The sequence below is a fragment of the Mya arenaria genome, chromosome 4 (genome assembly GCF_026914265.1).
Source record: "Mya arenaria isolate MELC-2E11 chromosome 4, ASM2691426v1".
Taxonomy (NCBI): domain Eukaryota; kingdom Metazoa; phylum Mollusca; class Bivalvia; order Myida; family Myidae; genus Mya; species Mya arenaria.
In genome coordinates this window covers 21,572,764-21,588,592 of record NC_069125.1, presented here as the reverse complement: position 1 = coordinate 21,588,592, position 15,829 = coordinate 21,572,764, and the positions used below count along the sequence as shown (strand labels likewise).

At 36.4% G+C, this 15,829-nt stretch overlaps 1 protein-coding gene and 1 long non-coding RNA gene across 2 annotated transcripts in view; both read left to right on the top strand.

Moving 5' to 3' along the window:
• The window catches only part of LOC128230584 (serine beta-lactamase-like protein LACTB, mitochondrial), a 121,836-nt gene that overhangs the window by 46,137 nt on the left and 59,870 nt on the right, over positions 1-15,829 (top strand).
• LOC128230587 (uncharacterized) lies at positions 5,917-7,354 on the top strand. Its single transcript, XR_008260271.1, has 3 exons — positions 5,917-6,160; positions 6,445-6,593; positions 6,847-7,354. It is a non-coding gene; the product is annotated as an uncharacterized LOC128230587 (long non-coding RNA).

Here is a 15,829-nt window from a genome sequence, read left to right as displayed (position 1 = left end):
CTATTTTTGCGAAAATCCATGGAAACCCGCTTTATAAGACTGCCGGCAAAAAATTATATTTAAATTCAAAAATTTGTTTTATGCATTTTTTTTTAAATCGTTAGGAACGGTTTAAGCTATAAAATATTATTTTTACGGAAATATGAAAATCTGCGATCTGATCTTTGATTAACAATCTTTTGGTATCAGTTAACTATTACTTAGGCCACTACTTTTATATAAATTGGTTTACAAAACCGGCGAGTCTAATTTTCCGAAAAGTACAAAAAAAAAAATAAAATGAATTTCACTTTTTTTTTTTCAAAATTATTTTCCCGACCGTATTGATTTTGGTGCGAAACGAAAAAAAACGAACAGATAAGAGTACGAATGCAGTAGATCTCGACTGGTTTGTTTTTCCGTAGCCGTGTTCGCCGATTTATAGTGATAGCATGTGAGCCAGTCAACTGTTATGGCAGCGCCGTTGGCAATGGCGGAATTGACGATAGCAGTCATTCTTTGTATGAAATAATTAAGTTTAATATGCAGGAGTTGTTAAAATAACAATAGCAAAATACGTTGGCAAATTTAACAGCCGACACAAACAATAACTGTCACGTGATTGTTGTTTTTCCCCGCAAATTTAGGTCCTGAAAATATTGTTGTTTATAGATGAAAAATAAGTGGCAGCGGCTGCCATCGAATAAGTAGACACAAATATCTGTAAATTATGTGTGATTTTTTTTATTTTATAACATTTTATGGTTAAATATCAAATAACAGTGCACTTAGTGTGAGTGGTGTAATCGAAAGTAAAATTTCTAAGTTGACACCGGTGACCTAGTTTCACAAGTTCGGTCGGTTGTGTTTATGGATTTTAAATCACAAACTGGTTTGGAAATGCTTGTCATTGAGTCAATGTAAAGCTTGTTTTTATTCTAGATTACATGTTTATTCATGTTTGGGTTAAAAGTAGAGTAAAAACAATGAAAGAGTTGAACACATGTTTCAATGGCATTTATTAATGCCAGGAGTTGTGTGCAAAACATTAAGATAAAACAACACGGAAAACTATTTTGAATAAGTCTATTTTAATTTGTAATGAACTTGATATTTCACTATAAATGAGATTTGTGGTTGTAACCAAGGTATACTCTTTAAAATGAAAAATAAACACTCATGAAGTATAGATTCCCTGTGAACGCTTGATACACAAATTGGCGGAGTTGGGAGAAGATGAAAATATCCGATACATAATCATAGATTTCACTGTTACTATCATTGTTACATAAAGTTAAGTCACATGCTAGATTTATTATTTTGCTATGTGATTTTTATGTACTGATGTGGTAATTTGCTGCAAGATTTGAATTTGAAATGGATTTGCTGAACATCGCATGGTAAATATCTCGGTCCGAAAATATCCGGACTTAGCATGGATTGGGTTACACACAACTAGGACCCCGTGTGGTAAAGGTTATTAAAACTCAAATCTAGGTCTAGTTTGGTTTTTAGTTTTTCAGGAACTGTTTGCACAATATTAAAGCACAATGTCTTCATACAATATTACCTCCTTGTTTACAAAATTGGAAATTATTTCACTTTGTTGACATTTTCCAATTTTGAAATAACTGAAACAATGCTTAGAAAATGTAATGTGTTGTCTTAATACAGTGCAATTCTTGTGTATTTTAAAGCGTAAAATATGCCTTCCCTTTTTTCCAATTTAATATTGGTCAGTTTTAAGTGTTCTGCATTCACTTTTGCTTTAGCATACACTTAAAGCTAAACAAATGTCCTGCCGAGTAATATTCAATGTATCTTTGATAAAAAGTGTAGTTTATACATGTAAACATGTTTTATAGTCAATTTCATTGATGTTTTATATGCACAGTATGTAAGATTTAAACTGTGTGTTTAATTTGAACTTTGAAACTTTGAGTGTATTAAAACATGCATTAATAGCAGTTTAAAAATTTAAAATGTCAAGTAAATGATATAAATTTTCAATGTTTTTATGTTGTTCTCTGATTTTCACCCTTTAAGAGTATGTTTTGTGACTTTTTTCCTCTTTTTTTTCTTTTGTTTTTTCGACCACCCGGTGGACATTTTTTCCAAAAATTCTTGTAAACCAAAAAATAAAAAAGGAGTGGCCTTACGCAAATAATTGTTCTTACCAAGACAAAAAAAAAGTTGTTAAAACGGAATATCTGTGTGAGTGCAACAATAATAGCGTTCTTAAGACACATTTTGATATAAATAATAAAAGAAAATGTGGTACCCGATAAGAACATACCACGTGTTTTTAATGCAAAATTACACACCAGATACACCTGTGTACTATTTTAGCAAGATTGTATACTCTAAAATTCACCATTTTACACTGACCGAAGATAAATTTATCGTATGGGAAGACCCCACAGCCTCTTTTAATTCATAGACGATGTTGAGGGTATAAACACTTCACTGCGGTCAATAACTTACGTTCACTGAAATAGTCGTGTACCAATGTTAAGGTAGTCTTAAAGGGTTTAGAATAAATAGTTGAGTGGGTTATACATTTGCGTGAAATTCCTCTATCTATAATCCTGCATTGATAAGAATACCATATACTCTTAACAAATTATTTTAGACCAGGTTAGACAACATAAATATCAGTACATTTCAGTGAAAGTAAGTCATTGTGCTTTATTATTATATCATAACATTTATTTCATACATATGTGTTGTTATTTAGCGTTGTACCCAAAGATCCATTGCAAGACAACTGCCGGGGCTGGTGGGGTTGGGTATGAGTATGGGGCCTAAAAAAAAATTGTTTGGTTAGGGTTACATCCTTTTCAAAAATAGGTAGGGTAGGTAGGTAGGCTTTTTTTTATTTTTTTTTACTAGGCTTTATATAAGAATGTCATTTTCATCATTGGAGAATGGTGTTAAAGTTATCTTCTATATAAGCATTTAAGGTTTTAAACTTCATATTGAAAGACAAAAAAATAAAAAGCAAAAAAAATATATATATTTTTTTAAACTGACTATAAAAACGGCCTGGGTAGACTTAAACTGCTTTAAAACGTATTTTCGTTGGTAAGATAAAATTAGACTGATAATATTGCATTCATTGTATTTGCCGTATTGCGGGACGTTCGCGTTACATCAAGAGTTCTTACATATATTACCGAGTAATAATTTGATTTCCGAGTTCATATAGATGAATTGCTGGAATACTATACAAGTAATTTTGCATAACAAATACACGGTACGTTCAAATTTCCTTTTGTTATAATTATGCCCCCCTTCGAAGAAGAGGGGTATATTGCTTTGCACAGGCATGTCGATATATCGGTCGGTCGGTCCGTCGGTCGGTCGGTCGGTCGGTCCGTCGGTAGACCAAAGCGTGTCCAAGTGATAACTCAACAATTCCTGGATGTATGGTCATCAAACTTCACATGAAGGTTGGACCTGACCAGTAGATGACCCCTATTTTGGGGGTCATTGGGTCAAAGGTCAAGGTCACAGTGACCTTTAATGGTAAAATAATTTTAAAGCTTGTCCGAGTGATAACTCAACAATGCCTGCACCCATGGCCCTCAAACTTGACATGGAGGTTGGGCCTGACCAGTAGATGACCCCTATTGTTTTGGGGGGTCATCAGGCCAAAGGTCAAGGTCACAGTGACCTTGAATGGTAAAAGGTTGTCCGAGTGATAACTTGACAATGCCTGCACCCATGGCCCTCAAAGTTGACTTGGAGGTTGGGCCTGACCAGTAGCTGACCCCTATTGTTTTTGGGGCTCATCAGGTCAAAGGTCAAGTTCACAGTGACCTTGAATGGTAAAAGGTTGACCGAGTGATAACTCAACAATGCCGGCACTCATGGCCCTCATAATTGAATTGGAGGTTGGGCCTGACCAGTAGATGACCCCTATTGTTTTGGGGGGTCATCGGGCCAAAGGTCAAGGTCACAGTGACCTTGAATGGTAAAAGGTTGTCCAAGTGATAATTCGACAATGCCTGCACCCATGGCCCTCATAATTGAATTGGAGGTTGGGCCTGACCAGTAGAAGACTCCTATTGTTTTTGGGGGTCATCAAGCCAAAGGTCAAGGTCACAGTCACCTTGAATGGTTAAAGGTTTTCCGTGTGATAACTTGACAATGCCTGCACCCATGGCCCTCAAACTTGACTTGGAATTGGGCCTGACCAGTACATGACCCCTTTTGTTTTTGGGGGTCATCTGGCCAAAGGTCAAGGTCACAGTCACCTTGAATGGTAAAAGGTTGTCCGAGTGATAAGTCGACAATGCCTGCACCCATGGCCCTCAAACTTGACTTGGAGAATTGGCCTGACCAGGAGATGACCCCTATGTTTTTGGGGGTCATCCGGCCAAAGGTCAAGGTCACAGTGACCTGGAATGGTAAAAGGTTGTCCAAGTGATAACTCGACAATGCCTGCACCCATGGCCCTCAAACTTGACTTGGAGGTTGGGCCTGGCCAGAAGATGGTCCCTATTGATTTTAGGGGTCATTGGGCCAATAGTCAAGGTCACAGTGACCTTGAATGATAAAAGGTTGTCCGAGTGATAACTCGACAATGCCTGCACCCATGGCCCTCAAACTTGACATGGAGGTTGGGCCTGACCAGTAGATGACCCATATTGATTTTAGGGGTCAAAGGTCAAGGTCACAGTGACCTTGAAAGCGAACTCGACAATTTCTGGACATATGGTCATCAAACTTGACATGAAGGTTGGGCCTGCCCAGTAGATGATCCCTATCGACTTTGGGGGTCATCAGGCCAAGGTCAATGTCACAGTAACCTTTAACGCAAAAAAGTTAACAAATCTTCTCCTCCTGAACCTATGATCATTAAACTTGACATGGATGTTAAGCCTGACCAGAATCAGATCACCCTTATTGATTTTAGGATTCATAGAGCCAAAGGTCAATGTCACAGTGATCTTGAATGGTAAAAGGTTGTCCGAGTGATAACTCAACAATGCCTGAACCCATGGCCTTCAAACTTGACTTTGAGTTGCATCTGACTTATAGATGACCCCTTATGATTTAAGGGTTCATTGGGTCAAAGGTCAAGGTCACAGTGACCTTGAACGAAAAAAACTTGTCTGTGTGATAACTTGACAATGCCTGCACCCATGGCCCTCGAACTTGACATTTAGGTTACTGGTGACCAGCTGATGACTCTGGATTTTGAGTTCATAGAGTCAAAGGTCATGGTCATAACACACTCTATCCTCACACTTTAATGGTCATAATCTTAAAACTGCCTTAACAGCAACAAATCAGCTGTCATTTCGGGCCATGCATATTTCATTCAATTGTCCATATAATCCTGACGACATGGCGCTCAGGGGGGGGGGGGGGGGCTTAATGTTTGACAAACATCTCTTGTTATTAACATGTGTTACAGCTCATGTCTTAATTAAACTTTCATAAACGCATGTATATTCTGATTCTGCTTCACACAAAAACTGCATAAAACTTCGTCGCCCAACATAAAAGGTGTTTAAACATGAAAAAATCGGCCGTATAATACCCATGTAAGTGCAGTAGCGATCGAAAAGATAAATAATGCAAATATTCAATAACAAATACCTAAAACAGGTACAAGAATCTTAAACTTGGGCCGAAAACACAGTTTCAGGTCACGCAATTTTCTATTTTCACTTTGTAAACAATCAATCGTTCAGATTATACATTCAATAACTTTTTTGTAAAGGCCTCTAGAAACATAGGTTAAAAAACCGAGAGACGCTTACACGTGTGGTCTCCGGGTAGGCGTATTGATATTGCGAGAAAGGTGATATAACTTACTTACCAGGTGAAAATGCATCCTTGAAACACCGAAATTCCTTTCAACGCCGCCATTTTATTCGGCTTCACACAATTTTCCTCACTTAAAATTCGGCGAACACATTTCACGTTGGACCCCCTGATTTAGGTAGCATGTGCACACAAAAGCAAGGTATTAAACTGATGATTTGGTTGGGTTTGAACGATTAATTTATCTGCTTCCATTGAAATCAAATTTAAAATGAACATTTTGTTATCAATTATGAATCTTAATTGACACATTTTAATCAACAGAAGTGTATACTGTGGAGAGATCGAAGTGAGAGAGTTTCAAGTTGAGACTCCGAAAATGAGGAATAAAGGCGATCATAGGGTAGGTCTTTACGTCCAAATGTAACCATTAATATTGAACTTATTCATACTATGTTTGTTACAATACAGTCTGTCAGGATGGTTTGCATTTATATAAATTTTGTGAAGCAAATTAATTTATGATACATCTGTTCATGAATTAAGATCGAACGTATTGAAAAAAAAACAGGTGATTTAGGCTATTTCACACTTAACTATGCCAACCTTTAAAATCTAAAGGGGAGAAATGACCATGATAACCGATAAATGCATTTGTTACTGCAACAAAATCTAATGCATTTTCAGAGGAAGAGTTTTTTAATCATATGAGTATGAATAAATGTCAGTGACAACACCACCAAGGCATTTGAAGGTGAAAGTGGCAATTGCAGGACTGTTCTGCAAGCATTACAACAGTTACTACAAGATCCCCAACAGTTGCACCATCTCTATAGGTATATATATATATATATATATACCATTCTTAACCTTTGTTTACAAGCATAGTTCAAATATATAATCTCCCAGAAATATGTGAAGGGATGTAGGCAAATTTTATACAAACAATAGAAAAAATAATTCACATTTAACGAAAACCCACTTAAAAATTAAGAATGCCAAATTCCATGTAAATGCGTTTTGTAAATACACATATCCTGAAAAAAACTTAATCTACCTATGTATTAATAGTACATGCACTTATTCCAGAGGCTGTCGGGAAAGTCCGTTGTTTCTCACAGGACAGGTACGAGTAACATATGCCGCCTGGATGGGGAAAGCATCGGGCAGAGATGGTGGAAGGGAATGAAAGGGAAATGAGGCAGGCGCATATGTCTGAGTGCATCCTGGGAATACCGGGATGAAAAAACAATATGTTAAAAACCCTAAATGTTTAATGCTGGAGCTTTACCTTAAGTATTGTTCAATGAAATAACTCTTAATACAAGTCTTATTTTGTTTGTTTATTTATACAGTGACAGTCTGTGTGTTTTATGGCATGTCTATGTATTATAACTTGTACTTTTTGATAATACTGTTCAGGGGTATTATCCACATTCTGTGATAACCCTATTGTTTAAATATTTTAAGCCCTGATAATAATAATAACAATTTGCAAGATCAAATGGCTTATTTTCTTATGTAGGAATTTGTGAGTATATAATATGCCTGTAGGTTTACGGTAGATTTTCTCTGAATTATTATTTTTTCTCTCTGTCAGCAGACAAACCAAGACAAAATCTTGTGTTTAACTATCATGTTCTGTTGTCATTGAGAATGACAATCCAGCTGTATGAGAATATGGACGAAATAGGCATCATGCTGGCTAAATGTCCGCTATTAAAAATATGCCGACATCGGCCCGATGTCGAGCCGTGTTGCACATCCGACATCGGCCCGATGTCGAGCCGTGTTGCACATCCGACATCGGCCCGATGTAAATCCCGATGTCGGGCCGATGAAGTGTACCACATCGGGCCGATATAAAATGTTTGTTGGGATATACTTCTCAGAATAATTTAAGGACTGCATTATGTTTTGGATCTTATCTTATTGTATGTCTACGGTTATGAAATACAAATTTCAAAAATATAGTAGAGCCATATTGTTTGTAACATTGGCAAAAAAGTGTGTCACGGTATCCTTTAGTCCGCAATCATTTATACTGAAATACGTCGGACGATTTTTACAGCACATATAAGTATATCTACTAAGATCGCTACATTTTTGCACTGTACTCAGAGATGGATCCGATTGTATACATATCTTTGCTATGGCAACTCAATCTTTATTAGAACCCGCATTTGAATGGATGTACATTTACTTCGGTATACATATCACTTTATGGAAAATATTGTTATCGTATTCTTTGAAAACGGTGTAGCATAGAGAAATCGCTCCGTAATTGTTGGGGTCTAACTTATCTTTATTGCCACCTTTAAATAACCTCGCAAGTATTTTCCTTTCCATTTGAACAAGACATTTGTCCAAACTCTGTCTTTTTTGAAAAAAGTAACTGTAATACATGTAACAATAGGATTCCGCCGTACTCATGTTCTCATAGTAGACCCAACCCACAGGATTTAGTGTTCTTGCATGTTTTAAGGGCTGACATAATATCATCCTCTGATATAACAATAGCACTGCTGTCAGCTGATATAATGTTTTTTCTTCAATACTGTTTGAATATGTTATTAATGATTATCATCGAACATATGTGTATAAGATTTCGAAGTATCACATCCAGCTGCTGTTTATGTCCTTTATGTGTTTTTGTCTTTAATAGTTTAGACATTTTTTTCTTTCGTCTATTCATTAGTTTTCAAAATACATTTTATCCACTTCAGTAGTCTCGTTTAATTTAGTTTCAAGTGTTTTATTATGTTCTAACATTTATATAAAAAAATACAGAAACAAGTCAAGTAGTCGAAAAGTAAAACATAAACCCCGTTCAGTTGCTCAGGGTCAACGCCAATGGCATATAACACAGAAAAGAACAGTCACAAACCATAAACATGGAACAACAACACAAAACTCCACAAACAACACTCTACATATATAATATAAAACTTGGGGGTGTTTCTACATATATAATATAAAACTAGGGGTTGTTTATCAAGGATTGTTAGGTACCGCCTTATCCTTACACTCATGCTCGAAATAAACGTTTCAAACTTTTGTACTCTTTAAAACATTTTCGCCCCTAGGCTGGTGATTTTTTATCCATTCATTCCGTACTTCCAACATTCATTTGTGCATCTTTTATAATCGTGCATTCCAATATTTATAAAATATACCGATCATTATGACGCTGTTTAAAACAATTTCAATTGATAAAATTGCATCGCTTTGTCGTATGATATACTTGTTTTGATTTACAATGCGCATCTAGACATAGTTGTAATGAGTTTACAGGTACTAAGTCATAATAAGGTAACAATTCTAAAAACAGACTTCCACGTGAATCTAGCTTAAAATTAGGATCAAAATTTCTCCCAGGGAATTCAATATTTATCACACCCATCAACAGTATGTTTCCCTTATGAGTTAAGAATGTTTTCTTTATCCTCTACGTATTATTGTATTTGTTTATACTAAGATTCAAGCTAGACAAATACGTTTGAAAAAAGAACACACCAAATACAAAATGATATTACCTTATAACAATAACCATTGTGACAATTGCAATTCCAATTATACAAGTATTATCAAGTTGCAATATTGATACATTCTTATCGAAGTTTTATGCCATATTCATCACAAACCACCGTTACCGAGTTTCCGTTTGCTAGGTATGTCTAAATTGGGATCACTTTTTGCAAAATTACTATAATTACTTTTGACTATATACAAAATTGAATGATTAAGCTAGACCAACTTTTGAAGAATGGAAGGCGAAGGTTGATCATAATTTCATCCAACCCAAAAAGCCTTTATGTGCTTTATATTTTGTTGAAACACCTGCTTCCAATAAGATAAGTTTTATCCAACAGGTAATAGTTTGTTTGGACATTTTGGCATGTGGCTTTGTTGTTGAGACAAGTAAGATGTCATCTTTCCTAAAACATATCGTTCTGTCAATGAACTCATTCAAAGTTTTTACAATGCATATTTTTTCATCTGTCCTTTATGAATTTAACACATTTGGGTCCAAATGGACGCCTGGTCGAGTCTGCTTGATCAGTTCTGAAACGAGTTGACAATGCCTTCGGCAGTTTGATGAATATCCGACAGTTTGATAAAATGAAGTGTTTGACAACGTTGAGCTGTTACCAGAAGAAACAGCATGCACAGTTAGCAAAATAGGGACAATAATGACCATGTATCTATTTGTTTCAAATATTGTAATACAGTCTTCACATCCCAAGTGGTTTTGTACTTTGGCAATGATGGTTTCTCATTCAATACCCCTTTCATAAACCCTCTTATCACTTCATCATCGTGAATATTTGTGTTTCCAGTTAATCTTAGAAAACAACTTATAGCCGACCGTGCGGTATTTATTGTGGAGTACCTTAATCCTTGTACAAACAATTGTGTAAGAAAGCTAACAACCACACTTATAGGTGCACTAAAGGGGTATGCCTTCCCTTCACAGAAACGTAACCATTTTGTAATATAAGTGTTATACTGGAGTTTTGTCCCTTGTCTCCATGAGTTGAAAATGAGGTCTTGCGCTGTTCCCGAAATGCCTCGCCTTCCCAACGCTCGCCTGATATGCTGAAAACAGCTAAGCGCATCTTTTTTTTTAACGGATGTTGTTTGTTTGGTTTGCACACTTATTTCAAAACGTTCTGGGTGTTTGGTAACACTAAAACATTGTTTTTGTTTAACTCCAAAAGATCTGGCCACCAACTTTGCGTTGGCCAAATTGGCCCGACAAGAATTGCCAGCGTTTTGTCCCCTTCCACCTCTTGAAGAATCCTCGACAGTAGACTGAAAGGAGGGAATATATAAAATAAATGCCCTGACCATTGTAAAGTTAATGCGTCTACAGCAAATGATTTGGGTTCAGGATGTCTCGATACAAATTTCTTCAGTTTGGTGTTCAAACCTGAAGCAAATAAAATCTATCTCCATCTGAGGTAAATGTAATTTCAATTTATTGAAGACCCTTTGGTCCAATGATCATTCAATATCATCATAAGTGGATCTACTGAGTTTTTCTGCTGTTTTATTTTTCGTGCCCGCTATGTGGGAAACTGATAATTGAACTTTCCGTCAATGCCCCCCAAACCATATTCTTCTTGCAATACTATCTTATGATTCAATATTTCCCCATACTTATTAATATACGCACAACTTCTTGTATTATCTGTATTCAGGCGAATATCTTTATTTGTAACGGTTTTAAATAAAGTTATGAGTCCTATCTCGCAAGCTTTTAATTCCAAAACATTTATGTGAAATGTTTGATCAACTGGACTCCAATATTCACACGTTTTAGAACCGTTTATTACATTGTATGCGCCATACATAACGTTGGATGCGTCTGTTAAGATAACAATTTCTGGACTTTTTGATCCGATGTTTTTGTAACTTTTTCAACATTGTATCCACCACTGTAAAGAAACGTCTGTAGTTCTCGGCACGTTCATAAATATATCAAAATTGTCTTATGTTTTTTCAATTGGATTTCTTTTATCTTTTCAAGGGGCCTGATGTATAAAGGAGCGTGTTGAACACCTGTCCTATCTCGCAAGCTTTCTGCCGCAATTAGTTTACCGATCAGTTTAGCAAAGTTTCTTATTCTTGTTCTACTGGTAAAAAGCATGTCTCTACATACTGCGACAATATCATGGCATTTCTCCTTCGTCAACTTTACTGTCATTGAGACTGAACACAATACAAAGCCTAAAAATATCCTCTTGTACATGTACATGGAATAAAAACGGACTTTACCGTAAAACACAGGATGTTCATTAATTTTACGGTATCAATTATATTCTGTTTACACGAATCGAAGTTATCCCCGGCCAAACGCGAATCATCGATGAAGTAAACACTACTGTGACCAATGGACCTGAGATCAGCAAATACTGGTTTCATCAATTTTGTCCAAATTCTAGGGCTGCATGAATATCCCATTACAAGCGCGGTAAACTGCCACTTTTGACCCTCGAAGATAAACCGGAAATATTTACGATCTTGTTCTCTGATTCGAATTGACCATGTTAATTGCAGCTCGTAAAGATTCGTGCTTATAATGTAATTTTTCAACATAATGTTCATTGAAGTACTTGAGGTTTAGTATTAGTCCGAAAATTTAATCGGTTTTGGATCATATTTTTGTTGCGTAATGTCGGATAGCTCTATACTGCAACCTGTTATAGTATTAAGTATCCATTTGTCTCTAGTAATTTTTCCCAAACATTGATATTATCCCCAGTTTTTCTAGCTCGAAAATTTTCAGCTGTGTTGCAAAAACGTACATTGATATCTTTACTTACAGATATTATTTTCGGTTTGTTTTTGTGTACTTTTGTTGTTGACGTTGATAGTTCGTCTGTGCTTGATTGTTGCGAGGAGGGTAAGCAGTGCACTTAATGTTGTTGTATGGTCGGTGCCCCCTCCTCTTTTCGATAAAAAGGCTTGTTTTGTTGATCTGGTGTTAGTTTTGCCTTGGTTTCATTCATTTTCTTAATATCCTCTTCCAGTTTGTCCCCGAATAACATTGCTGCCGAGGGTAAGTTGTCACACAATTTTTTGTATGCCGATAGTAAATTGTTTTTACTCTTTTGTCTCCGATTTTCGATGATGAGACAACTCCCTGCGCTAGGACTTTAAAATTGTCATCTACTAATTCTTTATTTTCCTTGTTACCGTCTGTTTTGATAGTTTGTATCAATTTCTCAACTGGAACAAGAGCCTGACAAAGGACGACTTTTAATTTATGTTGCCCATAATCGTAGGCCATTGTTTCTGGTTTTAACTGATTCCACAGTATCTCGTCAACTTTTGTTACTTCAAGATTTTCAATGATTTTTGGTCTTTTGTGTTTGTTTCGGAGATCTGAAATTTTTCCTCTTTTGTTTTTGATCTCAATGATTTATTCACCACCGTTGCCAATTCCTCTTGAACTGGATCTCCAGTTTCTATATCCTGGATGAAGAAATCTAACAGGGCATTCCATTCATTTGCTTCCCCGTCGCAGACCTCTTCAATCGTATCATTAAACAAGATGCCCAAAAGGGCTTATGCTCTACTGGCATAGCTCTTGTGGTCATTTTCAATCCAGAGCATGTACGTTTGAGTAATAGGCAACACATATATAGTTCACTTTTAGTGTTTGGGTTAGCTGAACACGCTGCACGTTCAACATCTGAGTACAGGAAGTGTTGTAAGCAGATTAGTTGCATGAACTATTTTAATATGTACCAAGTTAAGGTAATCTGAGGGTAAAAAATATTTGCTTTCAAAACTGTTTTCATCGTCAAAATTTCATTTCCGTAGCTTTAAATATAAAAAGTCGGTTAAAGGTCAAAGTCAAGGACATCCGAGGACAACATTAATGCTTGTTTGCAAAACTGTTCATATGGTCAAAATTTCATTACTGTAGCTTTAAAAATTAAAAAGTAAGTCAAAAGAGGTGGGGCCAGCTTTTGCCCAAGGGGCATTATTTCAAATGTTTTCAATTGCATCATATGATGCTCCACAACAAATATCAAAGGTATGGGACTTGTGGTTTGAGACAAGAAGATTTTGAAAATATTTCTTATATAAGTCTCAAGGATTTGCATAGTGGTCTCAGACAAAAAGGTTTTTAACATTTCCCAATTTAAGGGGGGGGGGGGGGGGGAAGAGTCAGTCCCTTACAAAGAAAAGAGAAATCTGAGGTGTCGTTTGCATTTGCCGCACTGGTCCCTTGCGGGACATTCTCCGGGGGGGGCAGTAATGACCCCAGGGGCATAATTTGAACAAACCTTCACAAGCAATTGTGACTTTACATGTAAACTTGGCTAAAAATAGACTTTGCTCATGTAGACTTGGCTAAAAATAGACTTAGCTTAAAATAGCATTTTTTATACTTTCAAGACCCATTATCCAGGCATGCATGGGCAGATCTGGCTGGTTTTCGAAAGGAACCGAGTGCTAATGGATATCTTAATACTGTACAATTTTCATCGAGATACAATCAAAACTGAAGACTGTTTCATGTTCACAAGCAAATGTTTACAGACAAACTGATTTTTTGATACTTTCAAGGCCCATAATCTAGGCATGCATGGTCGGATCTGGCTGGTTTTCGAAAGGAACCGAGCTCCAATGGATATCTAAATACTGTACAAGTTTCACTGAGATACAATCAAAACTGAAGACTGTATCGTGTTCACAAGCTAGTGTTTAAACAATAGCTTTTTTTTATACTATCAAGGGCCATAATCAAGGCATGCATGGGCAGATCTGGCTGGTTTTCGAAAGGAACCAAGCTCTAATGGATATCTAGATACTGAATAAGTTTCATCGAGATACAATCAAAACTGAAGACTGTATCGTGTTCACAAGCAATTGTTTACAAACGCACCGACGCACGGATGCACATACTACGTACACATTATCATCGCATAAGCTCTTCTGGCCTTTGGCCAGTAGAGCTAAAAACTGATCAATATCATCCTCATCTGAGCTCTCATAATCTTTATCAAGGCAGATCTGTTTCTCATCACTTTCTTGGGAATTCTCCCGTTTTAAGGAGGAGACCTCTCTTTGTAAGCATTTCATTCTTTTCGTCATCGTTTCCATACTGTATATCTTGATAATTGGTTCCATTCGGGAAACCCTGTTGATGAGGATGATATTTTATTCCCCATTTTTGTCAGCCTATCAAAAAGGCTCTCTTGAGGCGCATGTGCGCTGTTACTTCCGCCTTGGCCGTCTGCCAAATACGCCTGAAAGGTAATATTTCTCTGTGCACCTTTCTCTCTTAATTTCTAGGACGTGGGTGGTATCCGTCCGATTTGTTTACGTTTTGTAGAGTATCATTTGTATTCTTAATCACAACGTTAGATCATTTATCATTTATATAAATCATTTATATAAAATACAACAAATAAGACGTGGTGTCCGTCATATACTTAAATAAAATACATCTCACGACGTGGGATCCGTCGTTTAATTCGATAAAATACATGTAATCCCGACCTGGTATCCGACGGATGAATTAATAAAAAAAATATACATGTAATTCCGACGTGGTATCCGTCATATAATGTGATAAAATACTTGTTATCCCGACGTGGTATCCGTCTGATAATCTTATAAAATACATGAAATCCTGACGTGGAATCCGCCGGATAAATTAATAATATACATGTAATTCCGAGGTGGTGTCCGTCGGATAATTTGATAAAATTCATGTAATCACGACGTGGTATTCGTCGGATGATTTGACAATACACATGTAATTCTGACGTGGTATCCGCCGCATATTAAAGTTAAAGAATCTTTTATTTTCCAATTCCACCAATATAATGTTTCATTCGACGTAAAATTCGTCGTATACATGTATGAACGAATTTTAAAGTTGGTCTCCATTTCAAATACATTTGATACAACTATGTAATGGTGTCGTTATTTTACATCTTGAAAAGGAATGCAATATACCTTCTCTATATATCAGTATTTATTTCAATTATTGATTTTCCTTAAACAAACAGCTAAACTATTATTAACTAATTAATTCCTCGAGCATTGCATATTATATATGTATTATTGCATACCTCTGCTTCCGCATTCATGCTTGCTCTATCATAAATAATATCCGCTATTTTCACTATATTATTAGTTTCGCTGACCGTTCTCAGTGCGCTGTAGCCTCGTAATGACCACCTTGGTGTGCTGATAAACTGCCTCGGTTATCTGTGAGCCTCAGGGGGGATTTTATGTGTTGGATGAACTTACTCCATGTAGCGAACGTGTGAAACCAACTACATGTACAAGTATGTTGATTAATCACCATGAACAATAAAACCAAATTGATAACCAGTAATTTACCATGAACTGTGTATCATTATTGGTGTAAAAGTGGCTTGTAATTTCACTACTCTACGTCAAGAAGTGAAAATCTGATTTGAACGAATTCACTTATATCGCCATCCTCAGGCTGGTCACGTGGATAGTTGTTTCCGGCGTTGCTTTCATCGGTCCAATTCCAGTTCAGGGCCCGTACGAAATTTTTCGCCCGGAATTGACA